Genomic DNA, 10,819 nt, shown 5'->3' on the forward strand with positions numbered 1-10,819 from the left:
AGCTCCCACCATTCCCAGGTTCGAAGGGACTCCCCCAGGGAGGAAACACCTTGAACCTGGGCATTGGGGGAGCTTGTATACCATTGCCCCTAAATTCAAGGGGAGTCCCGCCTCCAGGGAAATGACCCCTAGAAACTGGGTGTCCTGGAGAGCTCCCATTGCCCCCAGAGTCGAGGGGACTCCCCCCTCCAGGGGCAAGACCCCTCTAACCTGGGTGTTGCAGCGAGCTCCCACCTCACTCAGGGTGGAGGGGACTCCCCCATCCAGAGGCAAGATAACTCGAACCTGGGTGTTGGCAGGAATTCCCACCACATCTAAGGTCCAGGGGACTCCCCCTTCCAGGGGCGAGAACCCTCAGACCTGGGTGTGGGAGTCCAACCTTACACGTGACTGAGTCACACTCCCCTACTGGGTGCTGAGGCGCTCAGTTGCAGAAATGTAACAGAGTTTTCCCCACCCTTCTTGGGTTCGAGAGTCGGTGTCTCCTGCGTGGGTGTGTCTTGCTACAGCCCCGTGGGTGAAGCTATGCTCACCTGTTCCTTTGTAATATAACCCCTTGCCCTGTTTAGGATAGAATCTTCCAAGAAAATGCCTTGTATGTGTCCCCTTCTCTGGGTAGGTGTGGGCTACCCAGGTGCCAGTCAACCTGCTGACAGTGGACAACATGAAGATAGACTCAGCCCCCTGAAACCTGACCTCTTGACTCTTTTGAATAGCTCTCACTCCTTCTCTTCCTGTGGACCCTTAAGGTCAGAGGAGCCATCACAGCGACCCCAAACAAAAAGGTATTTGTGTCTCTTGTGTGGTTATTTCCTGCATCCCAGTTAGCCCAGTTTACCTGGAGTGACCCTGAGCCTTTTAGTCGCTAACCGAAACCTGGCACCTGGGTGTTGGCGGGAGCTTCCACCTCACCCAGAATGAGGGAACTCCCACATCCAGGGGTTAGAACCCTTAAATCTGGGTATGAGGGGGGAGCTCCCACCACCACCAGGGTGGAGGGGACTCCCCCTTTGAGGGGGGAAACCCCTTGAACCTGGGTGTTAGAGGGAGCTTCCACCACCCTGTGTCCTCGTTACTCTCACCTACAGGGTGAGACTCCTCAAACCTGGGTGTTGGGGGAAGATCATATATTATTGCCCCCAGGGTAGAGGGGAGTCCACACTCCAGGGGAAGACCCCACAACCTGGGTGTCAGGGAGAGCTCCCACTGCCCCCAAGGTTGAGGGGACTTCCTCTCCAGTGGGGAGACCCCTCTAACCTGGGTGTTGGGTGAAGCTTGTATTCCATAGCCCCCAAATTCGAGGAGATTGCCCCTCCAAGGGAATGATTCCCATTGCCAAAGGGTGGATGGAAGTCCCCCCTCCAGGAGTGAGAACCCTGGAACCTGGGTGTCAAGGGGAGCTCCCACCTCCTCCAATGTCGAGGAAACTCCCCACTCCAGGTGGGAGAACCTCTGGAACCTGGGTGTCGGGGGGAGATCCCACCACCCCTAGTGTCGAGGTGACTCCCCTCTACTGGGGGGAGACCCCTTGAACCTGGGTGTCCAGGGGAGCTCCCACTGCCTTAAGGATAGAGGGAATTCCCCATTACAGGGAGGAGACCCCTGTAACCTGGGTGTCTGTGAGAGTTCCCACCACTCCCAGGGTTGAGGGGACAACCCCCCTACAGGGGAACCAGGATGTCAGGGGGAGCTCCCACTGACCCCAGAGTCGAAAGGACCCCAGGGTCCTGTGCCAGTGGTATGTGAACTCCCCCGACACTCAGGTTCAAGATGTTTCCCCCTAAAGCGGGGAGTCCCAAGGACGCTGGGTGTGGTGTGTGCTCCCCCTGACACCCAGGTTTGAGGGGTCTCCTTCCTGGAGTGGGGAGTCCACCCTCAACCTGGGGGTGGTGAGAGTTCTCCTGTCACCCATGTTTTAGGAGTCCCCCCTGGAGGGGGGTGTCCCCTCGACCCTGGGGCAGTGGGGAGCTCCCCCTGACCACCATGTTCATGGGGTCTCCCCCCTGAAGGGGGGAATCCCCTCGACCCTGGGTGCTTGGGAGCTCTCACTGACACCCAGGTTCGAGGGGTCTCATCCCTGGAGAGGGGAGTCTCCTTCACCCTGAGTGTCGGTGGGATCTCTCCCACCAGGTTAGAGGCGTCTTGCCCCTGGAGGGGGGATTCCCCTCGACCCTGCATGTCGGTGATAGCTCCCTCAGACACCCAGGTTCGAGGTGTCTCTCCCCTGGAAGGGGGAGTTCCCTTGACCCTGGGTGTTAGTGGGAGCTTCCCCCGACAGCCAGGTTCGCGGGGTCCCTCCCTCTTGACCCTAGGGCCAATGATGTACAAGCCTCCCCCAACACCCATGTTTCAGGAGTCTCCCCCCTGAGGGGGGAGTCCCCTAGGCATCGGAGGCCATGGGAGCTCTCCCCTGACACCCAGGTTAAAGGTGTCTCCCCCCTGGAGGGGGGAGTCGCCTCAGCCCCAGTGATGGTGGGAGCTCCACCCAACACCCAGGTAGGAGCTCCCCCTGACACCCAGATTCAAGAGGTCTCTCCCCTGGAGTGGGAGTTCTTTGACTCAAGTTGCCATGTGAGCTCCCCCTGACATCCAAGTTCGAGGGGTCTCCCCCTGAAGGGAGGAGTCCTTTCGATCCCAGGTGCGGTGGGAGGTCCCCTGACACCCAGATTCAAGGGGTCGCCCCCCGGTACGGGCGAGTACCCTCAACTCTGGGTGTCAGCGGGAGCTCCCCCCAACACCCAAGTTCGAGATGTCTCAACCCTGGAGAAGGGACTGCCCTCAAACCTGGGTGTCGGTGGGATCTCCCCCCGACTCCCAGGTTGGAGGGGAGTCGCCTATGGAGGGCGGACTCCCCTTGACCCTAGGGCCGATGGTATGTAAGCTCCCACCAACACCTAGGTTTGAGGGTCTTTCCCCTGGAGGGGGCAGTCCCCTTGACCCTGGGGTTGGTGGGATCTCTCCCCGACATCCAGGTTAGAGGTGTATCCTTCCTAGAGGGGGGACTTTCTTCAACCATTGGGGTGATGGTGTATGATCTCCACTCAACACCAACACCTAGGTTAGAGGGGTGTCCCCCCTGGAGGGTGGAGTCCCCTCGACCCTGGGGGTGATGGGAGTTCCTCCTGACATCCAGGTTCAAGGAGTCTCTCACCTGAAAGGGGAACTGCCCTCAACCCTGGGGGTGATGGTATATGAGCTCCTCCCAAGGTTTGAGGAGTTTCCCCCCCTGTAGGGGGGATCCTCCTGGATTCTGGGGGCAGTGGAAGCCCTCACTGACATCCAGGTTCCAGAGCTCTTGCTTCTGTAAGGGGGAGTACCCTCAATGCTGGGGGCAGTAAGGGCGCCCCCCAACACCCAGGCTCAAAAGATTTTGCCCCATTAGGGGCAGTCCCCTTTACCCTGGCGTGGTGGGAGCTCCCATCAACACCCAATAGGGGGATTCCCCTCGATGCTGGGGTCAGTGGGATCTTCCCCTGGACACCCAGGTTCCAGGGGTCTCTGCCCTGGAGTTGGAAGTCCCAACGACCTTGAGGGTGGTGGGAGTTCCCCTCAAAACCCAGGTTTGAGGGTTCTTGCTCTTGAAGGGGGGATTCCTCTTGACCCTATGGGTGTTGGGAGCCACCCCCACACCCAGGTTCAAGGGTTAATTCTTCTGGAGCGGGGACTTTCGTTGAATTTGGGGACGATGGTGTACGAGCTTCCCCTAACACCCAGATCGAGGGATCTCCCCCCTGGAGGGGGGAGTCCCCTCCACCGTAGGGGCAGGAGGTCCCCCCATACCCAAGTTTGAGGAGTCTCTACTCTGGATGGGGGAGTCCCCTCCACCTTGGGCGGTGGGAGCTCCCCCCCTACACCATTTTTGAGGGGTTTCCCCTATGAAGGGGGGAGTCCCCTCAACTCTGAGGCTGTAGGAGGTCCCCCTGAAAACCAGGTTCAAGGGGTCTCCCCACTGGAGTGGGGAGTCCCCTCGATCCTGGTGGTGGTGGGCACTCCTCCGACAAATCAGGTTCAAGGGGTCTCCCCTTGGAGGGGGGAGTTCCCATGACCCTGGGTGCAGTTGGAGCTCCCCCGAGGTCTAGGATCAAGGGGTCTCCCCCCTGGATGGGGCCATCCCCTCGACCCTGGGGGCTGTGGGATCTTCCCCTGACACAGGTTTGAGGGGTCTCTCCCCTTTAGGGGAGGGTGTGGTGGGAGCTCCCCCCACACACCCAGGTTCAAGGGGTCTCTCCCATAGAGGGGGGAGTCCCCTCCATGCTTGGTGTGGTGGGAGCTCTTGCTGACACCCATGTTCGAGAGTTCTCGCACCTGAACGGGGAGTCCCCCTACCCTGGGTACAATGGTGAATGGGGCAACCCCCGACACCCGCGGAGGGCGGAGTCACCTCCACCCGGGATGAGGCGGTGTCCGGGGAGCCACGACAACCGGGTTAGAGGGAACCTTCCCCCTGGAGGGCAGAGTCCCCTCCACTCTTGGTGCGAAGGAGTCCAGGGTACCCCTGACACCCCAGTTATAGGGCACCTCCTTCTGGAGGGCAGGGTCAGTGGGGACCTCTGCCCTGGAGGGAGGAGACCCCCCACCGGGGTGCAGTGGTATGCTGTGGTGTACATGGCGCCCCACGAAACCCGGGTCAGAAGGGATCTCCAGGCCGGAGAGCCGAGTCCCCTTGCCCCATGGTGCAGCGGTGTCCAGAGTGCCCACAACACCTGAGTTAGAGGGGACCTCTCCCCTGGTGGGTGGATCCCCTTGTCTTGGGGTGAGGCTGTGTCTAGAGTGACCCTCTGACACCCGGGTCAGAGGGTCCTCCCCCCTGGAGGGCGGAGTCCCCTCCACCCTGGGTGTGGCAGTGTCCAGGGCGCTCCCGACACTCGGGTTAGAGAGGATCTCCCCCCTGGAGGGCAGAGTCCCCTCCACCCCTGTGAGATGTTTTCCAGGGAGGCCTCTGAAACTCCGGTTATAGGGAACCTCCTTCTGGAGTTTGGAGTCCACTCCACGTGGGGTGCAGAGGTGTCCTGTGAGCCCCCAACACCCCAGTTAGAGGGGACCTTCCCCCTTGAGAGCGGAGTCCCCTCTCCTCCTGTTGTGGTGGTGTTTGTGGCGCCACCCAACACCTGGGTCAGAGTGGACATCCCCAATGGAGAGGGGAGTCCACTCCCGCCATGGTGTGGCAGTGCCCAGAGCGCCCCCGACACCCCAGTTAGAGCGGACCTCTCCCCTGGTGGGCGGAGTACCCCCCGCCGCACTGTGTGAGGTTTCCAGAATGTCCCCTGACACCTGGGTTAGAGGGGACCTCCCCCTAGGGAGGAGTCCCCCCTACCTTGGGTGCAGTGGTGAACCGGACAAGCCCCACACCCACGTCAGAGAAGACTTCCACCGGAATGGGGGAGTCCCCCCTACCCTGGGTGTGATGTTGAACGGGGCACCCGCCACACCTGGGAGAGCAGGGACCTCCCCCCTGGAGGGAAGAGTTCCCTCTCCTCAGTGTGTGGCGGTGTCCGGAGCGTTCACCAACACCTGGGTTACAGGGGACTTCCCCACTGGAGGGTGCAGTCCCCTACCCCCTGGCTGTGGCAGAGTCCAGAGCGCTCCTGACACCCTGGTCAGAGGGGCCCTTCCCCCTGGAGGGTGGAGTCACCTCCACCCAGGTGGCGGTGGTGTCTGGAGCGCCTCCAGACACCCGGGACAGAGGGGACCTCCAACCTGGAGGGGAGAGTCCCCTCCACCATGGGTGTGGCGGTATCCAGAGCGCCCACGGACATCCAGTTTAGAGGGGACTCCCGCCTGGAGGGTGGAGTCCCCTCTAACTCGGGTGTGACGGTGTCCAGGGTGCCCCCCAACATCCTGCTTAGAGGGAATATCTTCTTTTTTTTAATATTTATTTTTTAGTTATCGGCGGGCACAACATCTTTGTTTTGTATGTGGCGCTGAGGATCGAACCCGGGCCGCACGCATTCCAGGCGAGCGCGCTACCGCTTGAGCCACATCACCAGCCCCGAGGGAATATCTTCTTGGAAGGCGGAGTAGCCTCCACCCCGGATGCGGCTGTATCTGGGGCGACTCCGACACTGGGGTCACAGGGGACCTCTCCCCTAGAGGGCGGAGTCCCCTTCACCCTTGGTGCTGCAGTGCATGGTGACCCTCAACACCAGGGTTAGAGGGGACCTCCCCTCTGGAGGGGGAGTCTCCCCTACCCTGCATGCAGTAGTGACAGGAGCGCCCCCCGACACCCGGGTTAGAGGAGACCTTTCCCATGGAGACCAGAGTCCCCTCCAACCCGGGTGCAGAGGTATCCAGAGAGCCCCTACATCCGGGTTAGCGGGGACCTCCCTGTAGGGTAGAGTCCGCTGGACCTTGGGGGCAGAGGGAGCTCCCACCAACACCCAGGTTCGAGGTGACCCTCCCTTGTAGGCTTGAGTTCCCTCAACCCTGGTGGTAGTGGGAGCTCCTCTTGACACCCAGGTTTGAGGGGTCTCACCCCTCGAAGGGGGAGTCTTCTCGACCCTGGGGGTGATGGAAGCTCCTTGAAACACAGATTTGAGGGGTCTCCCCCTTCGAAGTGGGAGTTCCCTCAATCCTGGAGGTGGTGTGAGCTCCCCCCGACACTCAGGTTTGAGGGTTCTCCCCACTGGAGGGAGGGAGTCCGGACAACCCCTGAGTGTGGTGGGAGCCCTCTCCCCTGGAGGGAGAAGTCCCCTCGAACCTGGGAGCGGTGGAAGCTCTCCCTGACAACCAGGGTCAAGGGGTCTCTCCCTGACAACCAGGTTTGAGGGGTTTTCCCCCTGGAGGAGGAATCCCTTGGACCCTGGGGGCGGGGGGAGCTCCCCCTACTCCCAGGTTCAAGGGGTTCAACCCCTGGAGGGGAGAGTCCCCTCGACCCTTGGCCAATGGTATACAAGTGCCCCCTGACACCTAGGTAGGAGGGGTCTCGCCCCGGAGGTGTGTCCCCTTGACCTTATGGGCAGTGGGAGCCCCCCCCCCGCCTTCCCCCCCGCCAGACACTCAGGATGGAGGGGTCTTGCTCATGGAGGTGAGTCCCCTTGAACGTAGGGGCGATGAGAGCTGCCCCCTATATCCAAGTTAGAGGAGTCTCTCCCCTAGAGTGGGGAGTCCTCTCCACCTGGGGCCGATGGTATATGAGTCCCCACCAATATTCAGATTCTAGGTCTTTACCCTGGTGGGGGGAGTCCCCTCGACTCTGGGTTCGGCAGGAGCTCCTCCGGACACCCAGTTTAGAGGAGTCTCACCCCTGGAGGGCAGACTTTCCTCGAGCCTTGGGCAATGGTATACAAACTTCACCCAACACCCAGGTTGAAGGGATGTCACCCCCTAAAGTGGGGAGTCCCCTTGAACCTGGAGGCAGTGGGAGCTCCCCTAAATTTCATTCCTAGATTCGAGGGTTTCTACCCTGGAGAGGGGGACTCCTCTCAACTCTGGGGGCAATGGTATATGAACTTCCCCCAACACCCAGGTTCGAGGGGTTTCACCCATGTAAGGGGGAGTTTCCTTGACCCCGGGGGCAGTGGGAGCTCCCCCCCACACACTCAAGTTCGAGGGGTCTCCTCCTTGTAGGGGGGAGACCCCTCAACACCAGGAGTGGAGGGATCTCCCTCTGACACCCAGGTTTGAAGGTCTCCCCCATGGATTGGGGAGTCCCCTCGACCCTGGGGGCAATAGGAACTCCCCTTGACACCCAAGTTCAATGGTTCTCACTCCCTAAGGGGGACTTCCCTCAACCCTGTGGCGGTGGGAGCTATCCCCCAACACCCAGATTCAAGGAGTCTCCATCCTGGAGTGGGGACTCCCCTTGACCCTGGGGGCAGTGGGAGTTCACCCTGAACCCAGGTTTGAGGGGTCTCCCCCCTGGAGTGGGGAGTCCCCTGGACCCTGGGGTAAGTGGGGGCTCCCTATGACACCCAGGTTTGAGGGCTCTTCCCCCTGGAGGAGGGACTCCCCTTGACCCTGGGGGTGGTGGGTACTCCCCCAGACACCAAGGTTTGAGGGGGTCTCTCCCCTGATGGGGAGTTATCTCAACCCTGGGGGCAGTGGGGGCTCCCCTGTCACCCAGGTTTGAGGGGTCTCCCTTTTGGAGGGGTATGGCCCCTGGACAATGGGGCGGTGGGAGCCCCCCAGACACCCTGGTTCGAGGACTCTTCCCTGGAGGAGGGAATCCCCTTGATCCTGTGGACGAGGGTATAGGAACTCCCCTCAACACCCAGGTTAGAGATGTTTCCCCCCTAAAGAGGGGAGTCAATTCTGGGTGTGGTGTGTGCTCCCCCCAACACTTAGGTTCCAGGAATCTCGCCCCTGCAGGGGGGAGTCCCCACGACCAGGGATGTCGGCGGGAGCTACCCCCAACATCTAAGTTCCAGGGGTCTCAACCCTGGAGGGGGTCTCTGCTTGTCCCTGGGTGTGGTGGGAACCAGGGTTCCAGGGATCTCGCTCTTGAATGGGGAGTCCCTTCGACCATGCGAGGTTGAAGGGGTCTCTTCTCTGGAGGGGGGAACTCGACCCAGGGGGCAGTGAGAGCTCCCCACCACCACAATTTAGAGGTGTCTCTCCCCTGAAGGTGGAGTCCTCTCGACCCTGGGGGTGGTGGGAGATACACCCGACACCCAGGCTCTAGGGGTCTCTCTCCTGAAAGTGGGACTCCTCTTTGACCCTGGGGCATTGGTATACGAGCTCCCCCCCGACATCCAACTTCTGGGAGTCTCCCCACTGGAGGGGAAAGTTCCCTTGACCTTGGGGGCTGTGGGAGCTCCCACCGACACCCAGATTGGAGGGGTCTATTCCTTGGAGGGGGGAGTAACATAAACCCTGCGGGTGGTGAGAGCTCCCCCCGACACCCAGGTTCAAGGAGTCTCCCACCTGGCGGGGAGACTCCTCTTTACCCAGGGTGCAATGGAAGCTCCCGCTGACACCCAGGTTAAAGGAGTCTCGCCCTTGAAGAGGGGAGTCCCCTCGACCCTGGGACTGATGTTATACAAGCTCCCCCCCACATCCAGGTTAGAAGGGTCTCCCCATTGGAGTGGGGAACCCCCTCAATCCTGGATGCGGTGGGAACACCCCCCAACACTCAGATTCGAGGGGTCTCGCACCTGGAGGTGGGAGGCTTCTTGACCCTGGGTGTTGGTGGGAGCTCCGTCCCCATCCCCAGGTTAGAGGAGTCTCACTCCTGGAGGTGGGAGTCCCCAAGATCCTGGGTGTCGGTGGGAGCTCAACTCCACACCTACATTCGAGGAGTCTCTCCCCTGGAGGGGGAACTCCCCTGTACCCTGAGTGTCGATTGGAGCTCAAACCAACACCCAGGTTAGAGGGGTCTCGCCCCTGGAGCGGTGACTCCCCTTACCCTGGGAACTATGGTATATGAGCTCTCCCTGACACCCAGTTTCAAGGTGTCTCCCCAATGGAGGCGGGACTCCTCTCGACCCTGGGGGGGCGGTGGGAGCTCCTGCAGACACTGAGGTTGGAGGGTCTCTTCCCTGGAGGGGCGAATGTTGACCCAGGGGTCGGTGAGAGCTCCCCCGCCGAACACCCAGTTTCGCGGGGTCTTCCCCCTGGAGGGAAAAGTCCCAACGACCCTGGGGGCGTTATAAGCTCCTACTCACACCAGATTTGAGGGGTCTCCACCCGGTATGGGGGAGTCCTTTCAACCCTGGGGGCAGTAGAAATTCCCCCAACACCCATGATTGAGGGGACTCCCCCCCTGTAAGGGTGGAGTCCCCTCGACTCTGGGGGCAGTGGGAGCTCCCCTCGACATTCAGGTTCTAGGGGTTTTGCCCCTGGAGGAGGGAGTCCCCTCGACTCTGTGTTGGTGGGAGCTCCCCCCCCCCCCCCCCCCCCCGCCCAGGTTAGAGGCATCTTGCTCCTGGAGTGGGGAATCCACTTGATCCTGGGTGTTGGGGGGAGCTATAACCGATACCCAGGTTCAAGGAGTCTTCCCCCATGAGGGGGACTCCCCTTGACCCTGGGGCAGTGGGAGTTCCCTCCAACACCCAGGTTCGAGGGGTCATTCCCCTGGAGAGGGGACTCCCCTCGAATTTGTGGGCAATGGCATAGAGCTCTCCCAAACACCCAGGTTCTAGGGGTCTCCCCCATGAAGGGGGGAGTCCCTTCACCTCTGGGGGCTGTGGGAGCTTCCCCTGACATGCAGGTTTGTGGGGTCTGTCCCCTGGAGCGGGGTCTCACCTCGACACTGGGGGCAATGATAAACAAACTGCCCCGACACCCAGGTTCAAGGGGTCTCCTCCCTGGAAGTGGGAGTTCCCTCGACTCTGGAGGTGGGGGAGTTCCTCCTGACACCCAGGTGCAGGGGTCTCCCCGTGGAAGGGAGAGTAACATCAACCCTGGGGGCAGTGGAATCTCCCCCTGACACCCAGGCTTGAGGGGTTTTCCTCCTCGAAGGGGCAGTCGCCTCGACCCTGGTAGTGGTGGGAGCTTCACCCTACACCCAGGTTTGAGAGGTCATCCCCCTAAAGTGGGGAGTCCACTTGACCACAGGGGCGGTGGAGCTCCCCCCAATACCCAGGAGGGGGGAGTCCCCCTGACCCCGGGTGTGGTGGGAGCTCCCCCTGACACCCAGGTTCAAGATGGCTCCCCCCATAAGGAGGGAGTCCACTCGACCTTGTGTTTGGTGTGAACTCTCCCCAGCTCACAGGTTCGAGATGTCTCCCCCCTGGTGGGAGCACCCCACGACACACAGGTTCGAGGGGTCTCCCCCCTGTAGAGTGGAGTCCCCTCGACCCTGGAGGCAGTGGGAGTTCTTTCCGACATCCAAGATCGAGGAGTCTCCCCCCTGTAGGGTGTAGTCCCCTAGACCCTTGGG

Source organism: Callospermophilus lateralis, chromosome 14, assembly GCF_048772815.1.
Source record: "Callospermophilus lateralis isolate mCalLat2 chromosome 14, mCalLat2.hap1, whole genome shotgun sequence".
Lineage (NCBI taxonomy): Eukaryota > Metazoa > Chordata > Mammalia > Rodentia > Sciuridae > Callospermophilus > Callospermophilus lateralis.